The sequence below is a fragment of the Idiotropiscis lumnitzeri genome, unplaced genomic scaffold (genome assembly GCF_059441095.1).
Source record: "Idiotropiscis lumnitzeri isolate Australia: NSW breed Sydney's pygmy pipehorse unplaced genomic scaffold, RoL_Ilum_1.0 HiC_scaffold_60, whole genome shotgun sequence".
Taxonomy (NCBI): Eukaryota; Metazoa; Chordata; class Actinopteri; order Syngnathiformes; family Syngnathidae; genus Idiotropiscis; species Idiotropiscis lumnitzeri.
The window spans coordinates 784,655-797,096 of NW_028283598.1; positions in this window are offsets into that span (position 1 = coordinate 784,655).

The following is a 12,442-nucleotide window of genomic DNA, read 5'->3' on the forward strand; positions in this document are numbered from 1 at the left end:
CAAAATTTTCTGAACAGAAAATGAAACGATTACAATTGAATACTGCCTCGCTGACAATGCAGCAAGGGGTAATGCACACACACACACACACACACACGCAGCAAATCAACTTGACAATTTGATCTCACGCCAGGGAAAAATACACCACTAATTGAATGCACACATTGGGAGAAAAAAGGTGCAAACATTGCTGAGGAGTAGAGGAGTAACATGAGTGACACATGTGTGTCAACAGGGGGAAGTATGATATGAAATTGTTCCCACATATAGACTTTTCAACAAAATACTTTTTTTTAGACAAAGTGTTAGTTGTTTGGGTTGCAATATTGTTTGGTTATAATTAATGTGTTTTCAAAATGGATTACGTTGTTTCCAACAACACATGATGATGTTAAAACAGTTGGAAAAAGTGTTGTGTAATCGAATTATCCTGACATTTGGAATTTCAAGAGTGATTTAAAGTGAAAATGATGCATTTTGTGAATAATGTTTGTAACAAGTGGGACAGTTGTTGCAAAATTGACTCAAAGCGTCATTTTGCATACAGTCTGCAGGACTTGTGGAACGCACGAATGGAACTGACTTATCAAGACAAAGAAAAAAAAAAGAGACAATGGCCAGACTGTGTTTCAATCACAGCAATGAGGATAGTGCCAGCCGAAGGAAGGACACTATCCCCTTTTTATCCTATATGGCCTCACACATAGACTCTCAGGTTCATCAGAACCACCAGCGACTGGCACATCTGTCCCAGTCCACATGAAAGACATGTTTGACCACAATTACTGGCCAGTGTGTTTTGATCCACAGATAAACCACGTCCATGTGGGAGACCAACTCTTCCTCAAGGTGCTGAAACGACCTCGTTGGGACAGTGAACGCTGGGACGGCCCTCATCAGGTGATTGCAGTGACCCCGACGGCAGCAAAGGTCGAGGGGCGTGGCGGCTGGAACCATCAGTCGCAGTGCAAGCTTCTCCGGTCCCTGCTGAAGGCTGAGCGACGCAAGTCCCTTGGAGAGGATCTCCACCACGTACACTCCAATGTACCAACAAAAGACCACAGTTGGAAAGAGGGTTTTCCGTGGCAAACACACCCCTCTCGGAAGGATGGAGCAAGCCGCCGAACAGCAACTGGGCACTGCCCTGTCGACCAGATGCATCATCTACTTCCTTGCAGGGCTGTGCCTGGTCAGCGCACAACCTCGAGACCAGGACAACGTCAAACGCAGACGAGTTGCACAGGCGCAGACTGCTGACTACACGCACATCAAATAAAACCTGCAGCCTCTGAAAAAACGCTCAAGGTCACTGATTCATGTAACTTGCATCACAGAAAAGAGTTGCAGTTGTGAATGTTTGATGTTCCGGGTTTATTTTGTACATACATGTATTGGACCAAAAACTGCATTAGCTTTGCTTTATTATCTTTTAATTGTTATTATTTTTTTGGGCTTCTCGTTCGGGGCATGGGTTTCTACCCTTTTCTCCAAGAATTTATGAGTTTTTGGGTAGTTTTTCTCCCCCCTCAAGCGACAGCCTTTGATGATGAGATTTGAAACTTGATAAACAGGAGGGATATGTTAAAGAAATTTAAGTTTGTATGTTCATCTGTTAGTTTTGTTGTTTAGTTTGTCATCTTAGCAAGTTTCAAACTATAACTAATCTTACAGGCCCCCTTTGTTGCACATGCATTCGTATCTTTCTGGCCTCTAATTAAACTTTCGACAGCTACGGGTGCCAGGTACGGCCTCCTCGCGAATGTGACTCCCCAACGCCAGAACCCTTTTCTGTAAACACCTCCCTTGGGGTGTTGATGACCTCTTTAACCCTTCGTAGATAATGTTGGGGCCCGAGGCCTCTTAAGGCTGTAACTTCTGCATTTAGGGAGGTCCAACACAAGGCTTGGTATTTCTAAAGCAACAATATCGTCATGGCCATAAAATAAGTTCAACACGTTAAGCCTTGTGAAAATACACTAGACAGGTCAAATGAAGTTCAGAGTGAACTTTTGCTGTTAGAATAAGCAGAAGTATGAACAAAAGGTGTCTTGTAAGCTGAAACCGTTAGAATAGGCAGGAAGAGGGTGGGCAAGTGGGATGGAGTCAAATGTCAAGTTTTCCATTCTGTATGTATTGCATATTCAAATTGCTTATGCTGATGCAAATAAAAACCATGTGTGCAGTCGAACACGCTGGCTTCGCCTCGGAGTTCGAGGGCTGCCCCGCGCGTAAATGACAGACAATCTTGGCTGGTTGATTCATTTGTTCAGGCTTGTTTTGATAGAAACATCCTTAACAGGAAGGTGCTCCTCTACGGCTTAACTGCCACGCACGCCGGCCGGAGCTCTGGTACGGTCCGAACCGCGCGAAACGTCGCCACCGATCGTGTCCGGGGGAACGTGCTCTTCTTCGTCCACTCTCCTCTTCGCCCACGCTCTTCTTCGGCGCACGCCGGCCGCCTAACCGCTCCAGCGCCCTGTCGTGCCGCTCGGCGAAACTACAATGCCCCCGAATATTTTTTAGACCCGCGAAGCACTGAACCCACGAAAGGTGAACCGCGAAGTAGCGAGGGTTCACTGTATGTATAAGACCAAGACCTACAAAAAAGTCTCTTGGAGCAATGAGCTAGGTTTTACAGGAAGTCGGCCACTTTGAATTTACTTAAAAGGGGGCGGGTCACCACAATGGACTTTGTGTAGAAATTATTATTGGGGCCCGAGCAGCGACCGCGGCAAGGTCCCTATTGTTTTTGTAGAAATTATTATTAGGGCCCGAGCAGCGACCGCTACGAGGTCCCCATTGTTTTTGTCGAAATCATTATTATTTTTATTATTATTATTAGGGCCCGAGCAGTGGCCGCTGCGATGTCCCTATTGTTTTTCTAGAAATTGTTATTAGGGCCCGAGCTGCGACGGCGGCGAGGTCCCTATTGTTTTTGTAGAAATTATTATTAGGGCCCGAGCAGCGACCGCTACGAGGTCCCCATTAACCGCGATAACCGAGGGTTCACTGTATTACTCTTACTCGATCTTGGCGCCGCTTTTGACACTTGATCATAACATATTATTAAAACGCCTTGAAACTTGTGTTGGCATTTCAGGTTCAGCGCTTTCTTGGATTAATTCGTATCTGTCGGAGACGACGCACCGTGTAATTCATGGCAATGCGTCTTCTGATCTTTGTAAGATCACACGCGGAGTTCCGCAGGGATTGGTACTAGATGCTACCGCTTGGTGATATTATACGGAAATATCACATTAGTTTTCATTGTTATGCTGATGATACGCAATTATACATGCCGTTGGATATAACGAATCCGTGTGATTGCTATAAATTAGAGGCATGCCTTGCCGAAATTAAACTATGAATGTCTTTCAATATTTTGCGTCTTAACTCAGATAAAACCGAGATGCTGATCATTGGACCAGCGCGTCATCTGTACCTTTTTCAAAGACACCACTATGAGTATCGATAAATTGCCCAAAAGGATTCAACAAAAAATATCAACTTGTGATGCAAAAATCTTAATCCATGCGTTTGTTACGTCTCGCCTCGACTATTGTAACGTTTTGCTCTCGGGTCTCCCCATGTCTAGTATTAAAAGTTAGTTCAAAATGCAGCAGCTAGACTCTTGACTAGAACGAGAAAGTTTGATCATATTACCCCGATACTTGCCAATTTGAATTGGCTTCCGGTCCACTTGAGATGTGATTTTAAAGTTCTGCTACTTGCCTATAAAATATTGCATGGCTTAGCACCTTCCTATCTCGTTGACCTCGTGGTACCATATGTTCCGTCCCGAAACCTTCGCTCACAAAATGCTGGTCTTTTAGTGATCCCGCGAGCCAAAAAGAAGTCCACAGGTTCTAGAGCGTTCTCTATTCGGGCACCAATGCTTTGGAATGTACTACCCTCAGGTATTAGAGGCGCCACCTCAGTAGAAATGTTCAAAACACTATTAAAGACGCATTTATACTCTTGTGCATTTAGTTGAACTATTTGTTGGCCTGTTTACTGCCGCTTTTTCTCTTATCTTATCTTTTCTGCCCCCTTTTCCCCGGCTGGGGGATTAGGTGACGGTGACCCACTAGGAAGTTTAAGGCATTGACAAACTGGGCATGCACCTGTTCCAGTGATGTCGTCTTCCTGCAGCGCGACATTTATTTATATACTTTAGCATCTAATTTAATTATTTGTTGGCCTGTTTACTGCCGCTTCTCCTCTTTTCTGCCCCCTCTTCCCCTGCTTGGGAATTAGGTGATGGTGACCTGCTATGAAGATTACGGCACTGACCAACCGGGGAGGGACCTGCTCTGCCGAAGTCGTCTTCATGCAGCACCTCTTCTGATTTCCCTATATTTCAGCACTTCGTTGAACTACTTGTTGGCCTGTTTACTATTTCTGTTCTTTTTTTTCTGTTCCCAATTCCACAGCTTGGGAATTAGGTGATGGTGATTCACTTGGAAGTGGCTGTTCTGAATTTACCCCAAACTGACTATTTCAAGATCAAAGGCTCAACCTCGGATATGCTGCCATGGCGATTACGGTCCTGGATGAGGACCCACTCCACTAAAGTCATCTTCCTGCAGCACTTCATTTAATTGACTCTCACATTATCTCATCTAACATTGTATAGCATCATTGTATGTGTCAAATGTTGCCCACTTGGCATCCAAAGCAGCCTGGTCATCCTGGAAGGGGGTTTCCCCCCCATCTGTGGTCCCTTCTCAAGTTTTCTCACTTTTCCCCCAATGGGGTTTTGAGTTTTTCCTTGCCCTCCTGGGGGTTAAGATCAGTGGATGTTGATTGTGGTTATGTAAAGCCCTTTGAGACTGTCTGTGATTAAGGGCTATACACATAAAATTGACTTGACTCGACTTGGACCAGAATAGAAGTGGATGAGGGAAAAAGGGAGGGGCGGTGTTGACTGATATTGTGCAGATGGAAGTAGGCTGACCGGGTTGTGTTATTATGCTTATGGAAAGATAGAGTGCGGTCAAGGATGACACCCAGACTCTTGACCTGAGGGGATGGGAAAACAATGGAGGGGCCAACAGGAATGGGAAAACTGCCAACTTTGGATTGTATTGATTTTGTACTGAAAAGAATAACTTCTGTTTTGTCGCTGTTAAGCCTCATGAAATTATTAGAAAACCAGTCATTGATTTCAGATAGACAGGAGGTGACGGAGGTGGGAGGGAGTGATATGCTGGGTTTGCAGGAGAACTAGAGCTGGGTGTCATCCGCGAAGCAATGGAAAGCGATATTGAATTTTCGGAAAATTCTGCCAAGGGGAAGGAGGTATATGATAAATAATAGGGGGGCCAGGACCGAGCCTTGGGGCAAACCTGAGGTGACTGGGAGGGACTTTGATGAGAAATATTTAAGCTGGATGAACTGAGTGCGGTCTTTGAAGTATGAATGGAACCAGTTGAGGGCGGTGTGGGTGATGCCGATGGAAGAAAGTCTTTTGAGAAGGATGGTGTGTGAGATGGTGTCAAAGGCCGCAGTCAGGTTAAGAAGGATGACAATGGAGAATGAATCTGAGTCAGCTGCAATGAGGAGAGCAGAGGTGACCTTGAGTAGAGTTGATTCAGTGCTGTGAAGTGCACGGAAACCGGACTGAAAGGGTTATTGCAGGTGAGATGAGAGTGGAGTTGAGTGGCGACTACATTATCTAGGACTTTTGAAATGAATGGTAGGTAGGAAATAGGGCGGAGGTTCAGGAAATAGTACTGAGCGGCTTTTTCTTAATCTCATGAGAAAATGTACTCGGGCAAGCACAGTCGAAAAGAGTCGTGCGTTATCTCAGCCCAGCCTCACATTCTTCCCCCGGCACGGGTCTACGTCCAAGGGAAGGTCCTCTCCAGATTAATCATTGTCTGGATGGTTGATTCCCAGCTGGTCCCCAAGACTGGTATTCCACGGCTGGCCTTCTCCGGCGGGCAGTCTCTCCGTCTCTCCTGCTGGTATTCCCCTGTAATCTTGTCAGTGTGCATGTATGTGTGCTCCAAAATCAAATTATGTCTTTCAGAATGTGTTTTTGCAATGGCGTCCCCTTGAACCCTCCAATCAATCAATCAAATTTTATTTATAAGAGCACTTTTCATACATAAAATGCGTCTCAAAGTGCTGTACAATAAAAACATCCAAATTACAACGAAAAACTAAAACCCATTCCACCCACTCAACATAAACACAAGACACATCCACATACACGCCTGAACTCGCACACACACAGAACACTCGCATTCACACAACTTAATAAACCATCTTAGTAGAAAGACAGGGTAAGGCACAGAGAAACCATATGAGAAAATGTACCCAGGGTAGGTCATCCGCGCTGAGAGGGATGACGGCTCACGCCCACAGGGAGCTGCGCCAACACACAGACCCCTAGCCCAGACTGACCGGGGTAGACCCTACACATAGTGCAGAGGGCCCCGGTCCGCCGGGCCTAAGGAGCCTCCGGGATGAAGCCCCCTGTGAGAAGGCCAGCCACACCTCCCAGCGCGGAGGCCCCCCTTGAGGAAACACTGGAGCTAAAATATATAAAAGAAAATGATAATGCTAAACAAAAAAGAAGCTAAAAATTAAAGGACAATAATATAAAAAGACGAAGCTAAAATATATAAGAAAAATTATGATACTAAAAGACAGAGAAGAAGCTAAAAATTAAAAGACAATAATATAAAACGACGGAGCTAAAATATATAAGAAAAATGATGATACTAAAAGACAAAGAAGCTAAAAAAAATTAAAGACAATGATAATATATAAAATGACAATCCTGAATTAAAAGACTAAGATAAATTATTTAAAAGCCAAACAAAAAAGGTGAGTCTTGAGCAGGGGTGGGCAATTATTTTTTCCATGGGGCCACATAAGAAACATAAAATATTGTGGAGGGCCGGGCCAAAAGGCTGAACTCAATTCTGTATAATATTAATTGTATTTCTTTTTTAAAAAGCAGTAAATAGCACTGTTTTGACAAGCTGGCATTAAAGTTAAGCAATGAAACTAAATACCAAATAAACTGAAAAAATGAGGTTGCCTTACAAAAATGTATTCATTCAAATTTCTCAACACAATGGTAGACAAAATATTAACATTTTTTACTATTTGTGACTCATATTAGTAAACAAATTCTGTCACATTCACTTCAAAACACATTTTGAGTTCCATATACTGTTGGATAGTTGTGTAAAGGTTCTGAGCATTTTAAAGACATCACAATATTGTCTTTTTGCACCAAACATTAAGCAAGATACAACATATTGACTGTCACTGAACTGTGATTTTGAGAAAAAGTGTCCCAGTTCATTGTTATCTGGTGCCGTTTTTATATTTCTCTGCATGTTTCGTCTGGTAGTGCCGACTCAAATTGTAGTCCTTCAACACGGCGATCTGCTCCCCGCAAACTAAACACACAGCTTTACCTCTAACTTCAGTAAATAAATACTTCGCTGTCCAATTTTTGTTGAAAATTCTACATTCGGCATCTACCTTTCTTTTTGTAGCCTGAGCGGACATTTTTGAGGGCGAACGTTGTCTTGTTGTGATTCAATCGCGCGCATGTCTTGATAAACGCATTACGTCATTATGTGCGACGCACATTGTGCGGGAATAAAAAAAAAAAACAATTTCAGAATAAAAGCAGTGCAGCTTTCGCCCATGAATGAGGTGAAATTAAAAAGTATGTTTATTTTGAAATTTCCAATTAACCTTACACTCGCGGTCAGAGTCAACCAAAGGTATGTGGCCCGGGCCATACAATGCCCAGGTCTGTCATACGGGCCAGTCAGTGCCACCCGGCGGGCCGGATGTGGCCCGCGGGCCGTGCAATGCCCAGGTCTGGTCTTGAGCCTCCTTTTAAAAATATCAACAGTCTCTGCGGACCTGATGTCCTCCGGCAGGCTATTCCATAGACGAGGACCAGAATGGCTGAATGCAGCCTCGCCATGTGTTCCAGTCCTCACCCGAGGAATAATTAACAGGCCGGTGCCAGAGGACCTCAGGGTCCGCGAGGATGGCCCAAGACCGTTAAGGCATTTAAAAACTAATTGAAGAACCTTAAAATCAATCCTGAAACACACGGGGAGCCAATGCAGCGATTTTAAAACTAAATCCAGTGCCCAATTTGGTATGTTTGCATCTCTATGTCCTATGTGGAGAATGTGCTTTGTCATATTTGTCCATAAAGTGCTGTCTGGCTTGTCATCAGTTTGTAATGTGCAGACTGAATATGTATGATGTGAATGTGAGTGTAGGTCATGAAAATACTATGTTCACACATTTATAAACTAAGTAATATAACTTTAGCATGTGAAAATAATATCATAAATCAGTAAAGACCATGACTACAATCAGTCATTCCTATGCGTAGTAGAATTAGAATTAGAATTAGAAATCCCTTTATTGTCATTGTACTCAAGTGTGCAACGAGATTAGAAGGCTCCCCTCTCCAGTGCAATACAACAATAAGACAGACAAATATATAAATTAGATTAATAAATAAGAGAGTGCAATGGAATTTAGTACAGAATAGGGTATATAAAAACACATCACGATGCTGTTCTGCAAGGTAAGGGTGTTCTCGTGTGTGTGTGAGAGTTCAGAATGGAGATGGCTCTCGGAAAGCAACTGTTTCTCAGTCTATTGGTCCTCGATTTGATGCATCTGTAGCGCCTGCCAGAGGGCAACAGGTCGAACAGGTGTGAGTTTGGGTGGGTATTGTCTTTGACGATGTTGAGAGCCCTTCTGAGGCACCGGGCGGTGTAGATGTCCGACAGTGAGGGGAGAGGGCAGCCAATAATCCTTTGAGCTGTTTTGACTGTCCTCTGGAGCCTCACTCTGTCCGCCTCAGTGCAGCCGCTGTACCAGGTGGAGACACAGTACGTCAACAGGCTCTCAATGGACGAGTGGTAGAAGGCTAGCAGCAGCTTCCTGTCCAGGTTGAATTTCCTGAGGACTCTCAGGAAGTGCAGACGCTGGTGGACCTTCTTTACCACTGCTGTGGTGTTGTGAGTCCAAGAAAGGTCGTCGGAGATCTGTACTCCCAGGAACTTGAACGTGTGGACCCTCTCCACACACACGCCTTCGATGCAGAGGGGGGGCGGCACCGTCTTGTTCCTCCTGAAGTCGACGACAATCTCCTTTGTTTTTGCAGTGTTAAGGTGCAGTCTGTTGTCCTTGCACCAAGCTGTCAGTCTCTTTACCTCCTCTCTGTAGGCTGTCTCGTCACCTTCCGAGATCAGACCGACCACTGTCGCGTCGTCAGCAAACTTGACGATGGTGTTGTTGCCGTGGGCCGGGCTGCAGTCGTAGGTGTAGAGGGCGTATAGGAGAGGGCTCAGCACGCATCCTTGAGGGGAACCGGTGCTCAGCATGCAGGTGGAGGACGTGTAGGGGCCGAGCAACACAGTCTGGGGTCTGTTGGTCAGAAAGTCCTTAATCCAGATGCGTGTGAGGGCAGGGAGGCCGAGAATGTCAAGTTTGGCGACGAGGATGTCTGGGATGATTGTGTTGAATGCCAAGCTGTAGTCCACAAAGAGCATCCTTGCATAGCTCTGCTGTTGTTCCAGGTGGCCCAGCACAACATGCAGAGCAGTGTTGATGGCGTCCTCAGTGGATCTGTTAGCCCAGTATGCAAACTGGTAGGGGTCCAGAGTGGGAGGAAGGCAGTCCCTGATGTGCTGGAGAACCAGCCTCTCGAAGCACTTCATGATGACTGGTGTGAGAGCAACAGGACGGTAGTCATTCAGGTGGACGGCTGGTGACTTTTTGGGGACAGGAATAATGGTGGAAGTTTTCAAGCAGGAGGGGATGACTGCTTGAGCCAGGGAGCGGTTGAAGATCCTGCAGAATACATGTGACAGTTGGTGGGCACATGTTTTGAGGACCTTGCCTGGTATTCCGTCGGGTCCAGTAGCTTTCCTGGGGTTAACAGCCAGGAGCGCGCGCCTCACATCGTGTTCCTCTACGGTGAGTGGGGGGGAGTTGGAGCATGAAGTGCGGGGGTGTGACGGTTGGGGCGAGTCAAAGCGAGCAAAGAAGCAGTTAAGCTCCTCTGCCAGCGATGCACTCGGGTCTGCAGAGGTCGTGCTGCTGCCACGGAAGTTGGTGATGCTCCGTAGACCCTGCCACACCTCCCGTGGTCTGTTACTGGCAAGGTGGGCCTCCAGCCTCCCCTTGTAGGTTGCCTTGGCTAGCTTGATGCCTTTGCTCAGGTCAGCACGAGCCACCCTGTACTGGGCTTTGTCGCCTGACCTGAAGGCAGCGTCACGGGCCTTGAGGAGAGAGCGAACCCTGCTGGACATCCAGGGCTTCGCATTTGGGAAGGTCCGTATAGTCCTGTGTAGGGACACAGTTTCCATGCAGAACTTGATGTAGTCCACTACACAATGTGTGTAGACATCAAGGTCCTGATGATCAAAGAGGCCCCAGTTTGTGTCTTGAAAGCAGTCCTGTAATTCACTCATGGCGCCGTCACGCCAGGTTTTCACAGTCTTTGTGGTGGGCCTGAATCTGCGCCTGAGAGGGGTGTATGCAGGTGCGAGCTGCAAGGACAGGTGGTCTGACTGGCCGAGGGGGGCGAGTGGGAGGGCCCTGTATGCGTGCTTGATGTTCGAGTACACATGGTCGAGAGTGTTGTCTCCCCTCGTTGGGCACTTGACATGCTGGTGAAACTCTGGGAGTACAGTCTTTAAATTGGCCTTATTAAAGTCTCCCGCTACTACGTGAACGCCATCAGGGTGGGCCCGCTGATGTTTATTGATGACGCACGCGAGTAGCGAGAGCGCCGTGCTAGTGCTAGCGTCGGGAGGGATGTAAACAGCTGTGACAATCACGACCGTTAGCTCCCTCGGGAGAAAATAAGGCCGGCATTTAACGGACATGAACTCGATGTCGGGGAGAGTGCTTCTCGACGATCGTGCTATCGCCGCACCAGTTCTCATGCACGTAAACACAGAGCCACCCCGCCCCGTCTCTTACCGGTGTCCCTTGTCCGATCCGCGCGATGTAGCGAGCGCCCGGCCAGCTGGATGCTAGCATCGGGGACGTCTGCGTGCAGCCAGGATTCCGTGACGACGATCACACTGCTGTCTCGCACATAGCGGTTTCCCAGGATTTGTAATCCCAGGTCGTCGATTTTGTGGACCACGGATCTGGCGTTGGTGAGGTACAGACTCGGCAGTGGTTGCCTATGGGGCTGCCGTCGCAGCCGTTGCAAGACACCGGACCTGCAGCCCCGCTTCTGCTTCCTCTCTCTGCGTCGCCTGCGCCGCCTCCCGGTCCCGATGACAAGCCACGGTGAGCCGGGCAGCCTCGCGAGTTCGTCCGGAATTTTGCGATCATAGCATATTCAGTAAATATAAACCTGCTAAATTAAATAATTGACATTCTGTCCCATAAATGTTTAAAATGCCGGTAATTGCCATACAATCCTTCAGGGGTCGACGAGCGATGTTCGGGAGGAGGAGCAGTGGTGGTGGTGCGTTTCCCTCGGGCATGTGTCGGTAAATCCAGCGGAGTTCAGCGGCAGTGGATTGAAGTTGTCCTGACACAGGTTGATGACATGACAGGAACAGGCAGAAGTGCGAGAAGCAGACTGGCCTGCGGGTCCACATGGCAGACAGGTGCTAACTTTGATAGGTAAGCTAAACTTTAGCCACAGTAGACGCGTCAGCGACTATGCAATCGGTGGGTGGCATTCATGAGAATCGGGATCGCTCAACATACAGATAATAATAAATAAAATCACTGTAACTGGAGGGATTGTAAACTGCTAAAGCAGGTACAACAAGCGGATCCAAAAAATTTCTGAGAGTTACCGGTGAGCAGTGGCAGCCAAACGTGCCAGCGTCCACTCAACCGGGAGTTGATTCAATATTCACAATATTTTATTATTTTGTCGTACAGTTGTTTAAAAATGGCTCGCTATCGCCCCCTAGAAAAAAAAAACAACAAAAAAAAACAGCCCCATATCTCTGTTTCACCAAACTGAAAATTTGATGAAGTGTGTACAAAGCCAAGACCTAATAAAAAGTCTCATGGAGCCGTATGCTAAATTGAACAGGAAGTCGGCCATTCTAAATTTATCAGAATCCGAAATCCTTTTATTGTCATTGTACAGTGTGCAACAAGATTAGGGAGCTCCCCTCTCCAGTGCAATACAACAATAATTTAATCAAATATATAAATTAGATAAATAAGAGAATAAATATTGTGATGGAAAATAGTATGAAATTGGAGAAATACAACACAATACGTCGCTGTTCAGCAAGGTAAGGGTGGTCGTGTGTGTGTGCATGTGTGTGAGAGTTCAGAATGGTGATGGCTCTCGGAAAGAAAATGTTTTTCAGTCTATTAGTCTTTGATTTGATGCACCTGTAGTGCCTGCCAACAAATTTACTTCAAACATTGACGAGGCTTTGAAAAC